The sequence below is a fragment of the Cornus florida genome, unplaced genomic scaffold (genome assembly GCF_030987335.1).
Source record: "Cornus florida cultivar Cherokee Brave unplaced genomic scaffold, ASM3098733v1 CherokeeBrave_3.0.0_Hap2_Chr02, whole genome shotgun sequence".
Classification (NCBI taxonomy): domain Eukaryota; kingdom Viridiplantae; phylum Streptophyta; class Magnoliopsida; order Cornales; family Cornaceae; genus Cornus; species Cornus florida.
In genome coordinates, this window is record NW_026775572.1 from 14480145 (window position 1) to 14506077 (window position 25933).

Here is a 25933-nt window from a genome sequence, read left to right on the forward strand (position 1 = left end):
TCAGTTATATCTATATTTATATAAATATATATAATTATATTTTATTTATAAAAATGGTTACATAAATATGTAAATACGTAATATTACAGGGTAGATTTAGTATTATTATATAGTTGTATTATTTATTTTTCTTTTTCTATTTTAGCCGACTTAGTATCTGCTTGGGATTAGGGTTTGAATAAGCTTATATATATTTATGTTTTGTCTGCCAAGGGTTTAGAACCCTAGTCACGTATCAGTGGAGGCAGGGGAAAATACAGAGAGGTTTGAGAGAAATTGAGAGGAACAGTTGGGAGTTTTGGTGGTAGATTGCAGGTCGGACCAAGGAGGAAGGAAAAGGGTTGCTTGTAGGTTGAGCCAGGAGCAGTAGATGGCAGTTAAGGAGCTGTCAGAAAAATTAGGAAGACGATGTTAAGGTTTCAAAACTAGAATCAGAGGTAAGTTCTATTTTTTACTCTTTTCCTTTGACCTGTGTTCTGTGCATGCCTAGATAGTTTTCAGGAACTCAACGGATATTAAAATTGATTATGTATGCATGTTAATTCAGATTTTAAGCAGTATTATTGTGTTGATTAATTGAAATTTAATTGTTGATCGAATTGTTTCATATTCTGTTTTACATCTTGTAATGATGCATACTAAGTTTCTATGTTATTCTGGATGATACGGGACATAGTTGGACCTCTAGGAACTTAAAAAAAAACATTACAGAGGGTTTTTAAACATCATCAGAGACGAGGACGATGACAGGAAACAGGGACATAGCCGGCTCCCTAAGATTTTTGACCATGGCTCTCTACGAGAGAGAGAGTCGGCTCCATAGATTGAGGGAGCCGGCTCCCTAAGTCACAGAGTCGGCTCCCAAGGTAAGGGAGCCGGCTCCCATTGGTTGAGAGCTTGCTCGCATGCCTAAAGGTGTACTAGACGTGGTTTTAAGTACTATTTTGATATTTTTGGGGTTCCTGGACTGTTCTGGGTTGATATTAAGGATTCTAAATATTATTTTATGATATATTAAAACTCCATATTGCATAATTAATGTCTATATGTTAATGGATTGAACATTATGAAAGTTTGAACAATTTTGCATACTGTTAACAGATAGGAGGATTTAATTGCTTAATCTGATTTTAGCAACTTAGATGACTGGAACATAATTTTTTTTATACTGTATTGGATGCATAATAAGGTCATATACTTATTTGATTTCATTATGCTTATTTTGGATTTTTAATTGATGTACTATTAAATTCTGTTCTGCCAATTACATGGATGTTGTTCTAGATTTTAGTTGATGAACTATTAAATTATGTTCTGTCAATTACATGGATGTTATTCTAGATTTTAATTGATGAACCATTAAATGTTGTTCTGTCAATTACATGGATGTTATGGATTTTATGCACCGGTATAGGACGGTGGCATATTATGTAAGGATTAGATCAAAACGCTAACTCCTACCTATTCTGGAATAAGGAATGGATTAACTATAAATGTTAAGTCCTACTTAAATTCATGTTAGGTCAACTAAAATAGTTGAATAGCATATTGGATGTTTGTTTTTATATTATGCATTAAGAATGATATTATATATATGATTATGGTATCGTGATATGAGCTTGAGTCTCAGGATCATAGTTAGGTGCGTATATCGCCTAGGATGGATAACTGGACATAGTTGATGTTCCCTGGTAGGTCTAGGTATACATGGCCACTTTATGTGCGATTTACATGTTACATTCTATTCAGGTTAAGACAGACTTATGGACTAGCGAGCGTCCTGTAGTGTGTATTTATACATATATGGACTACTTAGCTATTGTTGGGGTTGTCTAGGATGTATCTGCATATTGGGTCTCTGCTTGGACTGTAATAGAGTAGAACTTGTTTATGGGTCTGACTCACCATCATTTTTCAGGTATTTGTCAAAAGTAGAGATTGTTCGTACTGAGCAGGGATTGTCTACTTCATTATTCCAGATTATTTACTTAGAAGTTTTCTTTATGTTTCAGTATTCTGATGTAGTCACTTGTTCAGTTGCGTTTTTCTAGGGGTCTACATAGTATGGATTCCCAAGTTGTATTAGTATTGGAGGATTGAATGTATCAAAATATTTTCTTATTTATAAAAATTTATTCTGAGGTTTTCATTAATGGATTATCGTTTAATTTTCTTTCAGCAATTTTATTTATTCCTATTTATCATATTTATATTCTATGTTTGATTATTGCCCTTTGTTTTTGATATCCTCAGGTATTCAGATGTTGTAATACCCCTAATTTTAAAATGATAGTCTCGGCATTTTAATAATTATTTTTATTGCATTTTTATTTGTTTATTTATCTAATTATTGTAATTAATTGATCATTTGTTTTATTTATTTTATTTAGTTGAATTGTTGTTTGTTTAATTGTATTTTTATTGTCTTTAATTAAATTAATTGTTTTAATTGTTTAAATGGTTTATTAGTTTATTTAAATGGAATAAATAGAATTAATTGGATTAAATTAGTATTATTAATTGTAGTGTTAAATTATGGTTTTAGTCTTTTATAGGTCACGTTTTAGCCGACTTATATTATAAATTTAATTATTTTCTGTTCCTTCTCGATTCATAATTAGAATTAGGGTTATGTTTTCCTAAGCCTATAAATACAACAGTACGTGTCTAGGGTTGGAAAAACCCTATTCACGTACCAGGGAAATAGAGAGAAACAGAGAAAGGTTATGAGAAAAACAAAGAGTTTACAGTCGGGGTTTCGGCTATGGATTAAAGGATGGACCTAGGAGGAGGGAAGGTTGAGCAGTAGGAGGTTGACAGTGAACAGACGTCGTCGGAAAACTTAGGAAGACGGCGACAAGGTTTTGATTCAAAACCACACAAGCAAGTTCTATTATGTCTCTTTCCCCTTGACTTGTGCTCTGTGCATACCTAGATGATCTCTAGGATTTTAATCAGGTATTAACTAAATCTTGCATGCTTAGTATATGTTAAATTATTCATCTGTATGTGTTTAAATTTACTCTTGAATTGTTCTTGCAAATTTTGGATTTCAATGTTTGATCTTAAAGAATGTTGAATCGATAATTGTTTTTATGATTCTTTTTAATGCAAACCATTTTAAATAAAGGATTGGGAGGATACTGATTATAAATTAGACTGTTAAGATCAACATTTATGAAGAACAGAAGGGTTGGAAGAGGCCGGAGATGAAGCAGACGAAGGGAAAGGGTTCAGGGCTCTCATAGAGGGAGAGAGCCGGCTCCATGGAAGAGGGAGCCGGCTCCAAGAGGCATGGAGCTGGCTCCATGCTTGATGGAACCTGCTCTCAAGTTTTGAGAGTAGGTTCTCTCATGTTAGTGCATTCTGGAAATTTTTTTGGCACTGTTTGGACGAGTTTAATTTTCTGAATTGTTTTAGGACTGTACCGGGGGTTCTAAATATTGATTTCATGGAATTTTAAAACTTCATATTGCATAAGTTATACCGTTATGCTAATTGAATGAACAGTATGAAATTAATCAACTTTGCATTCTGTTAACGAATGGAAGGGATTTAATTGCTTAATTTTAATTTAGCAATTTAACAGACTATAACATGCTTATAAATCTTGTTTTGGATGCAATAAGGTCATTTATTTATAAGACCTGATCTATGTTTACTTTGGATGCTAATTGCTGAAATCATAAACTCTGTTCTGTAATTACATAGATTAATGTTTTGATTACTAATTACTGAACTATTAAACTAGGTTCTGTCAATTATATGGATTAATGTGTTGGACTGTAATTGCTGAATTATTATATTAAATTCTGTCAATTACCTGGATGTTATGGATTGTATGCACCGAGGTAGGACGGTGGCATACTAGGGATGGTTTAGTTCAAAACGCTAAGACCTACCTTATTAGAATAAGGGAATGGATTGTAAAATATTGAATCCTACTTATATTTAAGTCAGATCAACTGAGTAAGTTGAGTGACTACCTGGATTAATTGTTATTTATGGTTAAGTCAGATCAACTGAATAAGTTGAGTGATTAACTTGATTGTAAATCTTATATCAGATCAATGAATAATTGAATGACATACTCTGGTTTAGACGGACTTTAAATATATGACTATGGTACCACGATATGAGCTTGAGTCTCAAGATCGTTGGTTAGGGAGCGTATATGTATTGGGATGCATAGCTAGCTATGACGGTTGAGGTGTATCATGTTAGGTCTAAGTACTCATGCCCACCTTTGGTGCGTTTTGCATGTTGCTTTCTATTCAGGTTAAGACCCCTTTGTAGTCTAGTGAGTGTCCCTTAGTGTAGATATATATATATATATATATATATATATATATATTTATTTATTTATTTATAGACTAGTTATATATTGTTGAGATATCTAGGATATATCTGCGTATCGGGTCACTATATGGATTACAGTTAGAATAGAACTTGTTTGTGGGCCTAACGCACTCTTATATTTTTCAGGTATCAGACGGTTCCAGTCTTAGGGCTTGTTCGAGCTGAGCAAAGATGGTCATTCATTCTACCGACGACGTAGGATTTCATTCCATGTTTTAGATTTGGATTTTATCTTCAGTTGATTACTTTTCAGTTGGGATTTTGTTTAAGGGTCCACTAAATGGATTCCCGAGTTGTGCTCTTGGAGGTTTTGGAGAGTTGGATTATTTTAATCTTTAAGGTTTGAGGATTTTATATTAATTAATTCTTTCAGCTTTATTCTTTATTTCTTACTAGATGGATTCCCGAGTTGTACTCTTTGAGGTTTTGGAGAGTTGGATTATTTTAATCTTTAAGGTTTGAGGATTTTATATTAATTAATTCTTTCAGTTTTATTCTTTATTTCTTAAATCTTTTTGTTTTCCTGCTTGTTTATACACTAACTGTTTGGTATTCTCTCGGGTTTAGGCTTAGGCCTGATCAACTCATGTCTCAGAGTTGAGGGCTATCACAAGCGTGGGCCTAGCCAACCCGCATTCGGAAATCCGAGGGTATCACAGTTGGTATCAGTGCACTTCAGGTTCAAGTGTCCTTAGGAGTGTCTTTCGTTATATGATTTCCGCGTTGTGTCTCTTAAAACTTAGAGCCATGTTAGGATTCGTTGTAATCTTTTTACGGTTTGTTAGGAGGAGCGGATGTCAATTATATTCTGTATCACAGAATGGTTGACTCTGGGAGAAGGATTGGGTCCAAGGCGAAAACGATAAAGACCCAAAGGAGTAAAGGAGTACGTTATCGATTTTTTTACCAGAAGACAGAATTAGGAATCGAAGGTTTAGTTCAGGTTGGCACTACTTTTAAAAGTATAAGCCAATAAAAGATTTAGGTGTGTGTGATAAATCACTGCATCTTGGGCCTACACGATTTCAGTTTTCTCAAAAAAAAGAAAATCAAAGAGGATGAGCCGAAAAAGATTCTAATGGAGGAGATTTCAGCGTATCTAAGAAAAAGGATACTAAATCTTGAAGATGAATGATCACACGAGGGTGATCTTGTTCGCTAGTAGTATAATGAATGATACTAGTAGAGTTGGTGCATATGGATCAATCTACATATAGTTAAGCTTTCTTATCATCTCTAAAAGAGGTATATAAGAAGTATTCTTCAAGAGTATGGGGATTATGTGGTGACATTCTAAGTTGCTTTACAAAGCCACGTTAAACGATTTGCATTCCACGTATAAGGAGGATGAGAGTTAAGCTTTTGGTCTTGGTTTAGGCAAACGGATGTTGCTTTTAGGCTATAGTTAATGATTATGTTTCAGGGTTGGATGATTACTTACGAAACTATAAATGGAACTTTTGTGAAATAAATTTGCAAGTTGTTTTCAAAGGAGACTTTTTTTTCTAGAAAGAATGATGTCTTGAGTAGGATTGTATTTTGTTTTATTGTATGTCATACGTGTTTATTTTCGTTAATTATTTGGGTTTTGGTATGTGGGTTAGTTGGGAACACCAGTGTGTGATCAGCCAACTACTGTTTTGGAGTAATAGTGCTATATTACGCTAGGATTGTGAGCATGTGGTAATAGGATTGTGAGCATGTGGTAACAGGAATTGCTGAGCGTCTTCTTGGAAATTTCAAATGTTGTTCCCAAGTCAGAATGAGGATTTTTTACTGGTTTAAGTATTTATTGGAGTGACGCCAAGTGAGGATAGTAGACTAACTAAATCTTCATCAGTCTATTCTTAATCAAGAATTTTATTCGTAAGGGTGTGTCATTAGTAGGAGTTAACGGGGTTGCATATTGAGGATAAAGCAAAGTCTCTTCATTTGTATAAATAACATGGAATTATATATATATATATATATAGGTCAAAGTTCGCAACAAATAGTTGTTGCTAGGAAACTGATGACTATTTGGAGGATGAAAAAGTTCCATATTCATTTGAAGTTAGATAAGAAGTTAGGAGGAGTTGTCATGTTGTTGGCACAAAGAGGGTGGTCTGACAACGTTTGAGGTTTTTTATATTATATAGTGGAGGCCTCTTACCTGTTGGTTTGAAATGGCAGCGAGGGTTGTACAATAAGGCCTTGACTTCATTAAAGGATGCATCGGAGAAAAATATGCTCCTTTGTAATGAATTGCACGCGGTTTGGAGGAGGCAATAAGATGTTGAAGTTAGTTAAACTCTCCCACTAGAGTTTTCTATTAGGAAACGGTTGCTTGAGATGTATTTCATATGGGAAGTAATGTGCTTTTTGGGGGAAGGTCAATTTTTACGTATTAAATTGATTTTTCATGGATTGTGTTTTTAAATTGAGGCAGTAGCCTATCGATTAGCGTTACCAACTTGTTCGCGCTGGATGCATAGGAATTTTGTGCGTATATCCTATAAAACTTGGAGGAATATGGATATACCCTATATCAAATTAGGTAAGGATGAGTAGTTGTTAAATACAACTTACGTGTAGTATTTTTTTTTTTTTTTGTGTTTCTTCAATATAGGAACCCTAAATTTTCTTTGAGGATTTGTGAATCAGTGGATCCCATGCATAGAGGCAGAATCCATAACGGAACGAAAATGAATTTTAACAAAAATAATTCAGAGTTTCGTGAATTCCAAGGACGGAATTCCTTTTGTTAGGGGGGAAGAATGTAATACCCCTAGTTTTCAAAAGGATATAATTAGAATTTAAATTTTTATTTCTTGTGCATTTTAATTATTTACGTAGCTTTATGTTATATGTTTAAATGAATTTAATTGTTTAATTATAAGTGTGTGTTTAAGTGTTTTTAAATTAATTATTGTAGAATATTATTTGTTAAAAGATGATGTGTTGATTTAAATGAAATTTTAATTGCTTGTTTATATATGTGTTTTATTTTAATTTTAATTTAAAAAGAAGTTGGATTTGGATAGTAGTTGTGGACTAAATAAATGAGTCACATGGACTGCTTGGATGGACCTACATGGGTAAGGGTTATGACTCATGGGAAATGGAGGTTATTATTATTATTATTCTAATTAATAATGATAAGGAGGATTCAATTATATCTATAATTATATAAATATGTATAATTATATTGTATTTATATAAATGGTTACATATATATGTAGATACGTAATATTACAGGGTACTATTAGTATTATTATATAGTTGTATTATTTATTTTTCTTTTTCTATTTTAACCGACTTAGTATCTGGTTGGGATTAAGGTTTGAATAAGCCTATATATATTTATGTTTTGTCTACCAAGGGTTTAGAACCCCAGTCACGTATAATACCCCTAATTTTAAAAGGATAGTCTCGGTATTTTAATATTTATTTGTTTAATTGTAAATTTGGTTTGTTTAATTGTTTATTTGCATTTATTATTTGATATTTGATTTATTTGAATTAATTGTTATTATGTGCATTATTTGACTTATTTAAATTGTTTAGTTATTGTGTGTTATTTTCTTTAATTGTTTAATTGTATTATTTTTATTTTGAATTCACTTGTTTTAATGAGATTATATTAGTGTAATTATTATAATGTTAAAATTAGGTTTATTAAATTAGTGAGCCGACTTAACAATTATCAATTCCTTCCCGGATCATATTAGACATTACGGTGGTTTAGGGTTTTACAAAACATAAACATAATTCTGCTCACATAAGTAAAAGGGTTAAGAGAACAGAGGCACTGTAAGGGTTGTCAAGGAGGAAAACAGAGAGGACCAATGGAGTGTTGTTGTGGATTAAACCAAAACCATAGGAGGCTTGAAGGTATTCAGTGGTTGCCGGAAACTTAAAGACGACGCCGAGATTTCATTACTGAAATCACAGGCAAGTTCTTTTCTTCCTCTCTCTTGTTGGCTTGTGTTCTGTGCACACCTAGATGATCTCTAGGATTTTAATTGGACATTAAATATATTTTGCATATTTAATATATGTTAGAATATTAGCCAGTATGTGTTTGGTTTTGATTGGAATCTGTTGTTGAAATTGTATCTCAGTGTTTAATCGTAGACATGTTAAATCAGTAATAGTTTGTATGGTTCTTTTTAATGCAAACTATTTTAAATAAATAACTAGGATGATATAAGATGAAATTTAGACCCTTAGGTTCAATTTATACCAAGAACAGAAGGGGTGGAAGTGGCCGAAGACGAAGCAGAAGGCTGGAGGAGGTTCAGGCTCTCAGAAAGGGAGAGAGTCGGGTCCATGGAAGAGGGAGCCGGCTCCCCCCAAGAGTAAAGCCGGCTCTAAGGGATGTAGAGCTGACTCAACCCCTCTAGAGCCGACTCCAAGAAGTTTTGGAGCTTGTTCCATTGTTTTTTGGAGCCTGCTCTACAAGTTTAAGAGCAAGCTCTCTCACATTGATGTTTTCTGGACTTTTTTGGGCGTCGTTTGGATGATTTTAATTCTTTCTGAACTGTGGTGTGAGTATACTGGGGTTCTTAATTCCAATTTCAAGTGTTAATAAAACCTCTTATTGTAGATTTTATGTCTCTTTGCTAAAGGATGGAACAGTAGAAAAATATACAACTATGCATGCGGTTAATGGAAGGAAGGAACTTAATTGCTTAATTTAATTTTAGCAATTTAATGGGATACAGTATGATTGTAAATCTGATATTGAATGCATGATAGGGTCATTTATTTGTTAGATTTGATCTATGCATGCTCTGGATGTTAATTGTTGAAATATTAAATTCTTTTCTACAATTACATGGATTAACGCTTGGATTTTAATTGCTAAAATATTTAAACAGTATTCTGCAATTACCTGGATCATGGTTTTAGACTGTAAATTACTGAACTATTATTTATGTGTTGTAATTTACATGGATATTGAGGATTGTATGCACCGATATGGGACGGTGGCATATTAGGGATGGTTTAGCTCAAAACGCTAAGACCTAACCTATCGGATTAAAGGAATGAATTGTAAAATATTGAATCCTAATTGTGTTTAAGTCAGATCAACTGACTAAGTTGAATGACTTCATGGATTAGTTGGTTGTAGTTAAGTCATATCAACTGAATAAGTTAAGTGACTAACTGGATTATATATTGTATGTTAGCTCAATGAATAATTGAATGACATACTCTGGTTTTGGATGGACTTTAGATATATGGTTATGGTACCACGGGATGAGCTTGAGTCTCAGGCTCTTTGGTTAGGGTGCGTATATGCAGTGGATGCGTAGTTAGCTATGATAGGTTGAGGTGTACCCTATTAAGCCTAGGTATTCATGCCCACCTTTGGGTGCGTTTTTGCATGTTGCCTTCTATTCAGGTTGAGACCCCTTCGTAGTCCAGTAAATGTCCCTTAATGTGGATAAATATGTATTTATGGACTAGATAGATATTATGAGATATTTAGGGTGTATCTGTGTATTGGGTCACTGTATGGATTGTAGTTAGATTAGAACTTGTTCGTGGGCCTGACCCACTCTTATATTTTTCAGGTATCTGATGGTTCCAGTCATAGGCTTGATCTGTGACGACCCGAACCCGGAGGTCTGAACCGTTAACCAGGTCCTTAATCGAACCCGAGGTCATCTGTGTCAAACCTAACATTTCAAGCGTCAAAACATGGTCCTGAGGATTAACACAAGGCTCTCGCAAAGTCTCTAAATGAATTTCAAGAGTCAAGAGTAGATTAACATGAAAAGAGGAGCAGAGAGTACTAAACAGGTGCACCTCGGTCGACCGAAGTGGAGCTTCGATCGGCTGAAGCAGACCTTCAAGAACCGTTCGACCAAAATAACCCTTTGGTTGACCGAATGTGAGATACTGAGAGCAAGAGGATGGTTCGGTCGACCGAACCTTATTTCGGTCGACCGAAATAGGAGATCCCGAGAGTTGAAAACGGTTTGATCGACCGATGAGCCATTTCGGTCGACCGAAATGACTCATTCGAGTCCTAATCCTGCAATTGACCTACTGCACTTGGGAAATGAACTGAAATGATTGAGGGAAGCTTTAGAATGATTCAAATATGAGCTAAACCATCGAAAGTGAAACATTCCACGATCATGAACATGAGTACTATCACATAATCAACTTACAACATCATTTAATACAATAACATAGAGATATACACAATGATTACATTAGTTTCATTTACCCAAAAAAAATAGAATTCATCATTTAAGTTACAAGGCCATGACTGCTAACTTAGTTACATTTCCAAAACAAAAGACATACAAAAGAATGGCCTAAGTACAAAATAGTAACATGAAGGGCTTCAAACACTCCGTCAATTTTATAGTGGATTGTCATCCGCTAACTCTTTGCCATGACCTGAAAAATGATAAGTATATGGGGTGAGCAATTTTCTCAGTAGATGGCACTTAAGACACGCCTCTTGTGTCCCTGTGAATCCATACAAAGAATAGAGCAATGGGAATTCGAGTTCGTGCTGTGTCGGGGAAAGCTCAACATAACAGTTAATCTCAATATAACCAATGAAATGTCATAGAATGCAATGTATGCAAATGTCACTCCCCATTTTTCAACATTCAAAACCATCATTTTCAAACGGTTAATATAACCCGCCCTTTGGTGACCCCGCAGCGACAAGAGAGAAGGATTGGCTAATGTCCCAGACCCTTGGTACCCCCGCGGTGTCATTTTGGGCCCAACTAGCTCAACCACGCTAGAGCAATCTCTCTAGTTCCCTCTAGGCTATACTAAACCTTCGGCCCTTTAGTACCCCCGCGGCGACCGGGTTTTCATAAAACCAATTTGTCAAAACACTTTCCCAAAATTCCCCATTTTCATTTCAAAACAATTCTCCCCATTCATGTCCCATGGTATGCATGTACATCTCATGTTCTTATTGTATGAGGGCTTTTATACTACACAATTGAGCATACTCTACAAGTACTCTAAAGAAATTACACATACCATCACATATCATTTCTAGCAAGTTCTATAACAATATAAGTATGGAAGATCAACTATTAGACAAAGAAATTAACCAAACAAGCATGTTCTCATACAATTCACATAACACATTTGACCACAACTTTACATGTAACATTTACATCATCTTTAGAACAATTAATTCAAAACAAACATGTTTTACAACAATTTATAAGATATAATTCACCAAGGAACAAGAAAATCATGAATTAAGAACCCCTACCTCAAGTTTGTGCAAAACCCTCAAAATGGGTTCCAAATTTTGAAATCCCTAAGGAGGCTCAAAGCTGAAATTGTTGGTACTCACGCGTAGAGCTCGTCGTGCTCTTCGTTTTGTCTCAAACGACACTAAAAAATTCCAAGTATTGAAGATGGAATCAAGATTTGAAGTCTTAAAACCAAAAGAAAAGAAAAATGAAGGATAAATGAAGGAGAAGAATAAGTTACGGGAGAGAGAGAAAAATGAGGAACCAAATTATGGTCTCTAGACCACTTATGTAGTTAGTGGTGGGTCCCACCAATTTTCTTTTCATTTCCCTTTTTCATTTTGTCTCAAAATTACACCACACATTTAAATACATGCACTACCAAGTAAATGCCACATAATTCACATAAAATAAAAATGTGTGAAATGCAAATGGACCCAACTAAAATCCCCGTGCACAACAATACCGGTAGCGGGTCCCACACGAGACCATCTGGTCCGAAAAACGGAAAAATGCAAAAATGACCAACCTTGCATTTCAAAGATTCCTGGACTCAATGAAATGCCCCAACCAACTCACCAACACACCCGGCATAGCCCATGATATTTGGTTCGCAAAATATGAAATGACGAAAATGCCCTTGCGGCAACAAAATTCCGGAAAAATGAAAAATGTGGAAAATCGGAAACATCACATGATCGTGCTGAACAGAGACTATCATTCACTCTATCGACGACGTAGGGTTTCATTCCATATTTTAGATTTGGTTTTATTTCCAGTTTTTTTATGTTTAATTGGGATTTGATTTAGTGGTCCACTAGATGGATTCCCGAATTGTACTCTTGGAGGTTTTGGATTATTGGATTATCTTTAGTATTTGAGGATTTTATATTTAATACTTCTTCCAGCTTTAATATTTATTTATTTTAATTCAATTTTTGTAATCTGTATTCATTTTAAAATATTAATTGTTTGATATTCCCTCGGGTTTGGGCTTGGACTTGATCAACCCATATCTCAGATCTGAGGGGTATCATATCACGTATCAGTGGAGGCAAGGGAAAATACAGAGAGGTTTAAGAGAAACTGAGAAGAACAGTTGGGAGTTTTGGCTGTAGATTGCAGGTCAGACCAAGGAAGAAGGAAGAGGGTTACTTGTGGCTTGAACCAGGAGTAGTAGATGGCAGTTAAGGAGTTACCGAAAAAATTAGGAAGACGACATTAAGGTTTCAAAACTGGAATCAAAGGCAAGTTTTATTTCTTGCTCTTTTCCTTTGACCTGTGTTTTGTGCAGGCCTAGATAGTTTCCAGGAACTTAATGGATATTAAAATTGGTTCTGTATGCATGTTAATTCAGATTTTAAACAGTATTATATGTGTTGATTAATTGAAATTTAATTGTTGATTGAATTGTTTCATATTTTGTTTTACATCTTGTAATGATGCATACTGAGTTTATATGTTATTCTGGATGATACGGGACATAGTTGGACCTCTAGGAACTTAAACAAAACATTATACAGGGTTTTTAAACATCATCGGAAACGAAAACGATGACAGGAAGCAGGGACAAAGCCGGCTCCCTAAGATTTTTGACCACGGCTCTCTGTAAGAGAGAGATAGCCAGCTCCATGGATTGAGGGAGCTAGCTCCCTATGTCACAGAGCCGGCTCCCAAGGTAGGGGAGCTAGCTCCCATTGGTTAAGAGCTGGCTCTCAACTTTTGAAAGCTACTAGACGTGGTTTTAAGTATTGTTTTGATATTTTTTGGGTTCCTGGACTGTTCTGGGTTGGTATTAAGGATTCTAAATATAGTTTGAAAGCTTGAACAATTTTGCATACTGTTAACGGATAGGAGGATTTAATTGCTTAATCTAATTTTAGCAACTTAAATGACTGGGAAATGATTTTTTTATACTATATTGGATGCATAATAGGGTTATATACTTATTAGATTTCATTATGCTTATTTTGGATTTTTAATTGATGAATTATTAAATTTTGTTTTGTCAATTACATGGATGTTGTTCTGGATTTTAATTGATGAACTATTAAATTTTGTTCTATCAATTACATGAATGTTGTTCTGGATTTTAATTGATGAACCATTAAATGTTGTTCTGTCAATTACATGGATGTTATGGATTTTGTGTACCGGTATGGGATGGTGGCATATTAGGTATGGATTAGATCAAAACGCTAATTCCTACCTATTCTGGAATAAGGAATGGATTAACTATAAAGGTTAAGTCCTACCTAAATTCATGTCAGGTCAACTAAAACAGTTGAATGGCATATTAGATGTTTGTTTTTATATTCTGCATTAAGAATGATATTATATATATGATTATGGTACCGTGATATGAGCTTGAGTCTCAGGATCATGGTTAGGGTGCATATATCGCCTAGGATGGATGAAGATGCAAGAAATTCATACTCTCTTTCTCTCTCTAGAATTCTTACATTTCAACAAAAAATATCTCCCATCCCCTTTTCATTCCTTCTCCTATTTATAGATATTTACAAATATTGATGGCTTCTGGATCTGGGCATCTTCCTCCATAAGTCCTGGTCACCTTTTATGGGCTTATTCGCGGTCGGCCCATATGGCAATGTCTTTTTATGGGCCGACCCAGCTATACGGACCGGATGTCGTGTTTGCAAGTCATATCCGGCACATGTCATCCTGGGCCTCCTCAACTGCCCCCATAATTGCCCCTTATTTAATAAGGGGGTAATTATTGATGGCGTCTCATCATGACGTTGACGGCTCGAGAAAACCACGTGGGGGAACGGACGGTCAGATCCAGAATCAATGTTCCGGGGCTCGATGAATTTCTCGCCTTCCTGACGCTTCGGCCCTCAAGTCCCCCTCGCCTTTATAAGGTTCTAGAATACCTCTTCACGCCTTTTTACCGTCTCCATCATCAGTCAAATCTCTCTCTTTTTAGAACAGTGCTAAGCTTTTTCTGGTGAAATCCTTCAAGAGTCATTCTTCCAGCGATCTTGCAGTGCTCTTTGTTGCTCTCTACCTCAGAGGTTAGTTTTGTTCCTTTTTTACTTTCGGCAGGCTTCTTTTTACCCCTTTTAGATCCTTCAAACACTTCCACCATGGTTGTAGATCTAGATGTTCTTCGTATGAGACTTAGACTTCCTGACGACATCGAAGTTAGGGTTTGCCCTAAGGATGTTAATATTATAACCGGTGCCGGCCTCCTGCCCGGCGAAGTCTTATTCACGAACCTTCAATTGAATGTCGTTAGGTTCCCTCTGTACCCTTTCTTTAGTTATGTCTTCAATAGGCTGGGGATATCCCCCCTGCAGGTAAACCCCAATTTCTTTAGAATCATATCCGTTATGCTTCTGTTGATGCGTGACAGAAATCTGGACCTTGACATCATAGATCTTCTTCTGTGTTATAAGGTCAGTAAGATCCGAACTAACGAGCCCTTCTACCACCTCTACCCGTTCGAGAAGATGTCCATATGTACGGACACAATAAAATCTGAAAAGGGTTGGAGGGATAATATCGTGGGCATTAGTGGAGCTTGGTCTTCGCCGGCTGCGGAGGGTTACCCAATCCCGAGCGCCTTTGGTGTCTGTTCTGTTTCCTCATATAAGAAATTCAAATCTCACAAACATGATTGCCCCTGCGAAACATGCGTTCCCCGCTTTTGTACTTTCTTCTGCCGTTCCTTAGGAATACCTTGTGATGACTTGAGCTACAGTGTTTGCAGGGATAGGAGTAATTACTTGAAGAAATACATTCTGAACGATATTCCTTCCTGCTCAGACCTCCTCACTTCAGACAACCTCCTAGCGCTCTCATCCCTCGGCTACAATATGAGCAGGCTTCAGATTCCTTCTTTTGGCAGGAAGAAAAATACTCCCCCAGCCACTCCTGCTGCTGGGGCAACCTCCTCTCCAGCATCAGCCTCTTCCTCAGCCACCATCTCTGACACTACCCCGAGCACGGTGGCTATTAACTCTGTTGTCAGCACCCCTGCTGCCAACCCGAGCGCATCTCCCCAAATTACCACAGCCCCTGCTGCCGCGGGGGGCGCTCGGGACAAAGAACGAGGCAAAAGGCCTCATCCTGATAGTGGAATCGATCCTGAGGAGGAACCTCTCATAAGAAGGACCCGGGTCTCCGGGCCGGGTGCTCTCTTGCATCGCCCGATCAGAGCTCCTGCCCCCTCCGGGCCTATTGCAGCTGGTGCCTCTGCTTCTGCTTCAGGCCCCCCTTCGCTCCCCACCTTACCACCATGGGCCCCTCGGTACACCCGAACGGATGGGACGTTCGTGAAACCGAACGAGACCATGCTGAAGGATGGCCAGACCGCCATGGCGTACTATAGGAGCATGTGGACTCCGAAAGACCTCGAGGCGGCGAAAGGCCTATCCCAGAAGGATGTGTTCAGCCGCTTTCCCCAATCTGCTATGGAGGTGACTTTTATTTTCCAACTCATGAATTCTCTCATATTATTTGGTCTTGCCTTCGCCCGACCTGACTATTGGCTTAACCGTTATTAATGTACATCTATGCAGACATTATTCGGAATGATGGCTATGCAAAAGCAGGTAGAGATGGGGAACGCCAGGGCTCGTAAGTTTTCTGATAGCCTGGAGGTGGCTAATAAAGAAAATGACCTTCTCGCAATCAAGAATACCGAGGTACTGGCTCGGCTTGAAAAAACTGAACAAGAGAGAGATGTCCTGAAGAAGGAGAACGACTCTCTTCAGGATGAGAAGGATGCCCTCCAGCTTGAAAAGAGCGTCTGGCAGACTGAGCGTGATTCAATCAGAGACGAAAAGGCAGAGCTCCAACGCCTTCTGGCTGATGAACAGTCTGCTCGGATGGCTTTTGAGAAGAGAGCTCTGGACGAGCGTACCGCTCTGATTGATGCGATAAGCAGAGTGAACGGTGGAATGCTGGCTCTTCATGCTCGGTTCTCAAGGGTCGGTGCTCTTAGATATGCTCAAGGATTCCGAGAAGGTTTCTCCGACCGAGTTCTGGATGAGGGACAGACCAGCTCCACTCCAGATGAGGTCGACAAAGATTTAGGGATCGACCCTCTGGGGGTCTATGTCGACCCAGAACCCACCGAAGCGGAGCGCATATTTGATGAGTGCCAGGACATTGCTTCCTCAAGGATCATTACAGCTCCTCCTACCGCTCTGCCTCTGACCGCTCCTCAATCGTCAACTGTGGTACCTCCCATAGCCACTGCTAACGTTGAGCCCCAGCCGAACGATTCTGTCATTCATCTTGATTCCCCACCTCGTGAGGGTGAGACAGCTGATGGGACCGAGTAGGCGGGTCGGCACAACCAGGATGCTGTCGGTGCTGAGGCAGCTAGCTAGGGCTCCTCCAGACTCTTCGATTCCATACCTTTTTGTAACGATGGACATCTCATTTTTTGTAAACTCAATGCTTAATATCAATGAAATGACAGAACTCTTTTTCCCTTTTCCTTTTGTGTTGTGCTCTGTTCAACCTATTTTCAATACATATATACCTTTTCTTTCTTTTCTTTTATATTAACTTTGCCGTGTGTTTGTTTATGGCAAGTGTCTGGCGTTCGGCTTATGGTGCCGGCTGCCACTCATCTTGCTTAAGTGCCTGGCGCTCGGCTAGAATGCCACTTGCCACCACTCATCTTGCTTAAGTGCCTGGCGCTCGGCTAGAATGCCACTTGCCACCACTCATCTTGCTTAAGTGCCTGGCGCTCGGCTAGAATGCCACTTGCCACTTGGCTTTAAATTTTTAGCAAGTGTCTGGCGTTCGGCTTATGGTGCCAGCTGCCACTTATCTTGCTTAAGTGCCTGGCGCTCGGCTAGAATGCCACTTGCCACTTGGCTTTAAATTTTTAGCAAGTGTCTGGCGTTCGGCTTATGGTGCCAGCTGCCACTTATCTTGCTTAAGTGCCTGGCGCTCGACTAGAATGCCACTTGCCACTTGGCTTTAAATTTTTAGCAAGTGTCTGGCGTTCGGCTTATGGTGCCAGCTGCCACTTATCTTGCTTAAGTGCCTGGCGCTCGGCTAGAATGCCACTTGCCACTTGGCTTTAAATTTTTAGCAAGTGTCTGGCGTTCGGCTTATGGTGCCAGCTGCCACTTATCTTGCTGAAGTGCCTGGCGCTCGGCTAGAATGCCACTTGCCACTTGGCTTTAAATTTTTAGCAAGTGTCTGGCGTTCGGCTTATGGTGCCAGCTGCCACTTATCTTGCTTAAGTGCCTGGCGCTCGGCTAGAATGCCACTTGCCACTTGGCTTTAAATTTTTAACAAGCCATTGGAAAGGAAAGTTATTTTTGTAAACTTCAGTAATTTGCACATTCATACGTACTTGATTGACAACAAACAACATCCAATTAAAGCCGAAACTTAGCTTTTATTGGTAGTACCTCTTCAGAGACGTGGCGTTCCAGGGCTTGCTGACCAACCTTCCCGCCATAGTTTCCAACGTATATGCTCCCTTGCCTATGACTTCTGCAATTCTGTATGGGCCTTCCCAGGGTGGCATCATTTTTTTGACCATCCCCACCTTTTTTTTCAGAACCAGATCGCCAAGGGCAAAAACCCTGTGTTTTACTCTTTTGTTGTGACTACTCGCCAATACTTGCTGATACGATGCTAACCTTATAGCTGCAGCGTCCCTCCTTTCGTCTATCATATCGAGGTTCAATCTTAACATCTTGTCGTTCTGATCTCGACTCCATGCTAAGCTTCTGATAGTGGGGACCAAATGCTCAACCGGTATAACTGCCTCGGTACCATATGCCATTGCAAACGGGCTCTCCCCAGTCGGCCGCCTGGGGGTGGTTCTGTAAGCCCATAGGATGTTCGGGAGCTCATCCAACCACTTCCCTTTATGGTCTTCCAGCTTCTTCTTAATGCAGGCGAAAATGGTTCTGTTTGTGATTTCTGCTTGTCCGTTGGCCTGAGGATGGCTTACTGCAGCCAACTTCTGGTTGATTCCATATTCCTCCAGCAGCTCTCTTACTTGCCTGCTGTCGAGGTTCGTGCCATTATCCATGACTATTGATCTTGGAACGCCGAAACGGCAGATAATATTGTTCCAAATAAATCGTCTCACATGAGTCTGAGTCACGCTAGGATATGGTTCTGCTTCCACCCACTTAGTGAAGTAATCCGTGGCCAGTAACACATACTTGTTCTGAGCTCTTGTAGTTGGCAGAGGACCGACCACATCCATCCCCCATTGCGCGAAAGGCCATGGCGAGGCCATTACGTGCAATTCTTCAGGTGGTTGGTGGATCAATGGTCCATATCGTTGGCATTTATCGCACCTTCGAGAGAACTCCTCCGCATCTCTTGACATGTTTGGCCAGAAATACCCTTGTGTCATTGCTTTATACGCTAACGATCTTCCCCCAGAATGATTTCCACACACACCCTCATGAATAGCTCGCAATACCTGCTGTGACTCCGCGGGGGTGACACACTTCAAGTATGGGCCAGAGTAGGATCTTCTGTACAGCTGGTTATGCACGATGGCGTACTTTGCAGCATTCTTTTTGAGTTTCCTAGCTTCATCCCTTTTGCATAGGCAAAATGCCATCTCGAATATAAGTAATGATGGGGTCAATCCAACTCGGTTCATACGGTATTACGTTGACTTGCCAAGGGTCAGAGTCCAAGGGTTCTTCGAAAATAGATGGCTGGGTCAGTATTCCTACCGGAATCACCCTCGCCAATGTTTCACCGGAACTCGAAGCACTACATGCTAACCGGTCCGCATCTGCATTCTGTTCCCGCGGTAACTGTATGAATTCAATCTTTGCAAAGTCCTTGGCTTTATGCAGAACGGCAGAACGATATGCCCCCATCGTGTCATCCTTGGTCGCGTATTCACCATTTACCTGCCAAACAATCAACTGCGAGTCACTATACACAGTCAAACTTTTGATCTGTAGCTCTCTGGCCAACTTTAACCCATTTAGCAACGCCTCGTATTCCGCTTCATTATTGGTGGCTCGGAACTCAAGTCTGAGTGCTTGACTCAAAGAAGTACCCTCTGGGGTTTGCAGTTTGATCCCAATTCCAGCCCCCATCTGGTTAGAGGAGCCATCCACAAAAAGTTTCCAAGAGCCGCATCTAAGGTCTTCTTCCGTATCCTCGGAATCACATTCTAGCAGGAAATCGGCCACCGCTTGCCCTTTGACAGCTGTTCTCGGCTCATACGTTATGTCAAATGAACTCAACTCTATGGCCCACTTTGTCATTCTGCCCGAGAGCTCTGGCTTGTGCATAAGCGTTCTGATTGGAAAAGTTGTTAGAACAGCTATGGGGTAGGATTCGAAATAATGCCTCAACTTTCTTTTTGCATTTACAAGTGCAAGTATCACCCGTTCGGCCTTTGAGTATCTTTGTTCTACCTCTGTCATTGTTTTGCTTACATAAAATACCGGGTATTGCACCCCTTCCTTGCAACGAATCAGAAAGGCACTTGTCGCGACACCAAATACTCCAAGATATAGAAATAACTTTTCTTCCGGATCTGGGGCTGATAGGACTGGTGGATTCTGCATATATTCCTTCAAATGAGTCAATGTTTGTCGTTGCTCATCCCCCCAGACCTGCCTTCCATGGCTCCGAATCGTGTCAAAGAACGGCTTGCAGTGATCTGACAATTTTGAAATGAATCGACTTAATGCAGCTATTCGTCCTGTGAGGGCTTGCACCTCTCTGATCGTCTTTGGCTCGACATTCTTAATCAAAGCCTCTGCTTGAGCGGGGCTAACTTCGATGCCTCTGCGGTTGACCACGTGTCCCAGAAACTGACCGGAACTCACACCGAACGAGCACTTGGTTGGATTGAGCCTCATCCCATATCGCTTCAGTACATCAAATACATCTTGCAGATGCTTCAGATGATCATCCTTCTTCCTACTCTTTACCACCATATCATCAATATAGGCTTCCACAATCTTTCCCATTTGATTCTTAAAAATTTTGCTAACAAGTCTTTGATAAGTTGCTCCCGCATTCTTTAGTCCGAAAGGCATAACTTTGTAGCAGTATGTTCCTCGCTCGGTTACAAAAGAAGTTTTTTCTTCATCTGCGGGGTCCATAGGGATCTGATTATAACCTGAATAAGTGTCCAGAAAGGTTAAACGCTCATACCCGGTGGTGGCATCCACCATTTGATCAATCTTAGGTAGCGGGAAGCTGTCCTTCGGACAGGCTTTGTTCAAATTGGTGAAATCAATGCATACTCGCCATTTCCCATTCTTCTTCTGCACGACAACGACGTTGGACAACCAATCAGGGTAGTGCACTTCTCTGATAAATCCCGCATCAAGCAGCCTATCGACTTCTTCCGCTATGATTTGATTGCGTTCTGGAGCAAATCTTCGCTGCTTCTGTTTCACTGGTTTGAAATTGGGATTGACATTCAGGGAATGACAGGATACGGAGGGATTAATTCCAGGCATGTCTAGGTGACTCCATGCAAATACGTCGGCATTGTGGGACAAGAAATCCACTAGCTCTTGCTGCTCTTCTCTGGTCAGTCTTATACCTACTCTGGTAGTTCGTTCTGGCCTGGACTGATCGATCTGCACATCTAGAAGGGGCTCTTCGGTCAAGTCAACTGACTCCTCCACCCTGTTCTGCTCGGGCGGAGGTTCCTGTAATTGCTATCTGGGGCTTGCCGAACGGACGGACGCCTTCCCTTTCCCAGCATACTTTAGTGTGACGGAATAACACTCTTTGGCTGCAACCTGATCCCCCCGAATGTCTATCACTTTATCTCCATCGGGTCCGAGGCACCTCATGACCTGATGCAGAGTTGAGGGTACACCTTGGACTCTGTGAATCCATCCTCTTCCCATCAGGAGATTATACGAGGGGTGAATTTCTACAACCACAAAAGTTTCCATAAGAGCTCGTTCTGCAGCTTGAACTTCTACTTCCACCATCCCGACGGGCTCCACCCTCTTGCCATCGAACCCTAACAAGGGATTTCCAGTGGGCTTGAGCCTCTCTGGTTTAATCTCGAGCCTATCAAATGTGTCCCTCGGCATGACATTCGCACTGCTCCCAGGATCGATCAGAACTCTGCGCACCAAGCAGTCCGCCACTGTCAAACTGACTACCAACGGGTCTTCATGGGGCAGTTGAACACGCTGCAGGTCTGTCCAGTCAAACTTTATCTGCATCGACGGGCTCTGCTGGTGTAGAGTATTCACACTGCTGACCCTTTTCTTCATCTGGGCCTGCCGTAGGCGCGCCCGGAGTAGCTCATCTGACTCTTCACTAGGCTCGGGTCGACCATGGATAACATTGATTATACGAACTGGTTGTGAATTGTGGGAGCTTTGTTTATGACTCCTTTTGATTTGTTCCACCGGTCGATTCTGCTCTATCGCCGAGCCTTGAACATAACTCGCGAACTCCCCTCTAGCTATCAACATCTCCACTTGCCTCCTCAGGTTCCTGCACTCGTTAGTCTGATGACCGAAATCGGAATGGAAAGCACAATGTTTAGTCTGATCCCTCTGTTCGAGGGGTTGCCTAATTGGCAGCAGTGGATGAAACTTATCTTTGTTCTCCTGATACAGCCTCGTCAGAGTGACCTTCAGCGGAGTAATCAGCTCTTCCTCCCTGGACCTTTTTTCTGCCTTCCAAGAGGTCTGACGTTGCGGCTGAGCCTGCTTCTGCCTGATCTTTGCCTTGGACTTTTCCTCGGTCGACACGAGCGACGCTGTCCGAGCATTAGCTGCCTCCTCTTCTTCTAGGCGCACAAAGCCATCGGCTCTTTCATTGAGTTCATCCATAGTCGTCGGCGTGTTCACTACCAGACTGGTGTGAAACGGAGTTCCACGTGTCATGGCTAACTTGAAGGCTTGAACTGCTGTAGAAGGGTGGCATTCGATCACCATACTCTTAGTGAGATTAAACCTGGTGAGAAAAGCCTGGAGACGTTCATCTTTGTGCTGCCTCATCGTGAATAGGCTAGAGATGTCCTTCGACGGGCGCTTGTTCCCATAGTACTGGCTTATGAACCGATCGCACAGGTTTCTGAAGCTACCAATGGAGCTCCTAGGCAAGTTTTTGAACCAGCTGAGCGCCGGTCCGGCTAGGCTTGTAGGGAAACATTTGCACATTAAAGAGTCGTTTTCCGTATTCAGGGCCATTTTCAACTGGATATGGTACACATGATCGATCGGATCGGTTGTTCCGTCAAACAGAATAAAGACTGGCATAGCAAACTTCCTTGGATGCGGGGCATTCAAGATCTCGTCGGTGAATGGTGAATCAACCGTCCGAGCTGCGGATCGGAGGGCTTCATTCTCTCTCTGGAGTCCAGCGGTAGCTCTGTGAGTTACGGTTCTGCCCTCCGAACCGCGATGAGTGATAGTAGCCATGGAGGGCCGGTAAGACGGATCAAACGACCGTTCCTCTATGAACTCTCTTTGCCAAGGCGACGCTACTCGACGACGATCAACCTCTATCACTTCCTCTCGGTCGAACCTTTCCCGATGCGGATCGAAGGTTATGGCTTCATTCCGTCTAATCTGCTCATGTCGCGGATCAACGTGAGTTGATCCTTCGTGATCCTCAACTTGACGAACATTTGGCGGCAAATTGTCCATCATCCTTTCATCACGGTGGTGAGCTGACTGATTGTTCTCGTCCTGCTCGCCTTGACGCGCGATATTAGATTGAACACCTTCACCGACCGGAAGTGGATGCGAAACCGCAGGTATTTGCCGATGTTGCATTCCAGCTTTCAATTCTGCATTCTCTTTTTTGAGAGCTTCAATCAAGTTCATCAACTCCTCAAGCTTTGTTTGCTGGACAGCCTCCATCGGATTGGAGCTTTCACCTATCATTATTCCTGAATGGAGTAAAGGCATTAATCTCAAGTTCGCGAGTAGATCCGAGCTTCGTGAGTGGGAATTTTTCAGATCTGGTTTCGAATTCTCCGAATTATGCTCACCGTTTACGAGATCTGAATTGTCTGAACTCTAAATCCGTCAGATCCTGCCACAATCGAACAACTCGTTGTTGCGTAGATCTGAAGCCACTTCTGCCAAAGCTTCAAGAACTGTAATTCCTCCAGAGTACGTCACAATCGCTCAGATCTGGATCCAAATCCCAAAGATCGAGTCTCGATCAACCGAATTGGTCTGAATCCACTCGATATTCCTCATTGATCAACTAAACTTCCATGCGCTTCCCACAGACGGCGCCAATTGAAGATGCAAGAAATTCATACTCTCTTTCTCTCTCTAGAATTCTTACATTTCAACAAAAAATATCTCCCCTCCCCTTTTCATTCCTTCTCCTATTTATAGATATTTACAAATATTAATGGCTTCTGGATTTGGGCCTCTTCCTCCATAAGTCCTGGTCACCTTTTATGGGCTTATTCGCGGTCGGCCCATTTGGCAGTGTCTTTTTATGGGCCGACCCAGCTATACGGACCGGATGTCGTGTTTGCAAGTCATATCCGGCCCATGTCATCCTGGGCCTCCTCAATGGATAACAGGACATAGTTGATGTTCCCTAGTAGGTCTAGGTATACATGGCCACTTTATGTGCGATTTACATGTTACCTTCTATTCAAGTTGGCATTGCGAGTTTTGTTTTTATTATTTGGAGAATTTTTTTTGTATTTTTTGAGGAATCTGACTTTGTATAAAAGAGGTTTTTTTTTTTTTTTTTTTTTTTTTATCCTGGGTGTATTTTGATTTGTATAGAATCGAGGATTTTATTAGAAAATTCGGGGTCGTGACATATTTACTTAAAAGTTTTCTTTATGTTTCAGTGTTCTGATGTAGTCACTTGTTCAATTGGGTTTTTCTAGGGATCCACATAGTATGGATTCCCGAGTTGTATTAGTATTGGTGGATTGGATGTATCAGAATATTTTCTTATTTATAAAAATTTGTTCTGAGGTTTTCATTAATGGATTATCTTTTTAGTTTTCTTTCAGCAATTTTATTTATTCCTATTTATTATATTTATATTCTGTGTTCGATTATTACCATTTGTTTTTGATATCCTTAAGTATTCGGGCGTGGGCCTGGCGAACCCGCATTCGAAAATCCGGGGGTATCACAACTTGTGAGGCTTTGGCAAAAGTAAAATCAGCCCCGGCCAACTTGCAAGCCGCTTACTTTGGCCATTCTTATAGTTAAGTCAAAATTTATTTCAAAGAGAAAAGGCTAAGTACTTGAGAAGGTACATTGGCTAAAGCCAAGAAGTAGACTTAGCTGAATTTCCAAGATCAGCTAATTTCCTAAGTAGTGGAACATTTCATGGAAAAAAGGCTACACTACATGGTCCAAGTTCTATTCATACTGGAAATTACTCATTTTGCTTGTATATACATGTTTTTTCATGCTAGCATTATTATTCTGAATTCCTTTGTTATGGAAAGTCATTTAATGGCTATGCCTTGTTGTTAATATATGTGAAAGAATTTTCCAGTTTCAATGACTTAGAAATTTTCCATGCAAGAGGCACGCACAAAAGAATTGAGAAATGAACATCACTTCCATTAAATACTTGATTTCATGACATGTTCCAAAAATGACAGCTAACCTTAAAAAGCTGGCAATGCAAAAAATTTCAAAAGTAATCTACTTATTTCTTACTAGCAATGAACAATCCGTATTTATAGCCAAACTTTACATTAGTCAACATCTTTAATGCAACATTAACCAAGTGTATGTACCTCTTATTAATTGCACCATTAACCAAATGTATTTACCACTTATTTAGTGCATCATTAATTCAACACTATACAATTAGTGGACACCATATAAATAAATAATAATAATAATTAAGAAATAATAGTTAAAAAATAATAATTAATAAGTCCACGGATCATAATGAGTTGACCCTATATATTTTTTATCCGCCCATCTTAACCTGTTCTGAACGAGTTAAATATGAATTTTAACCCATATTTGACATGTCCATTTTTAACTCAGCCTAAACTCGCCCATTTGTCAACTCTACCAAAGCATACCGAAGTTTCAAAGTTCAAACTCATTGAAAATTTGATTTTTCTCGTTCATGAATATTAAATCTATTTTGGACCGTGATTGTCCTCCTTGTGTCTTCCTTCTACTACATAGGTGCATTGAACCCTTTCAAAAAATTTGTGTAGATGTTTATTTTTACTTATTGATAGAAATTGTTCTACTTAAATAATTTTGATTGTATTTCTAAATTTATGTGAGATGTATATTCTTGCTCAAAGAATTTAATATGTCCTACTTACAAATAAAAAATAAAAGGAAACAAAGAAAAAGTTACAATTCGGTAAAAATATATAAGCTGGAAATCTAATAGTAGAAATTGAA

General features: G+C 39.7%; 1 pseudogene; it reads left to right on the forward strand.

Annotated features, from left to right (window-relative positions):
- Positions 1-25933, forward strand: part of LOC132293787 (probable flavin-containing monooxygenase 1) — a 33362-nt pseudogene that overhangs the window by 959 nt on the left and 6470 nt on the right.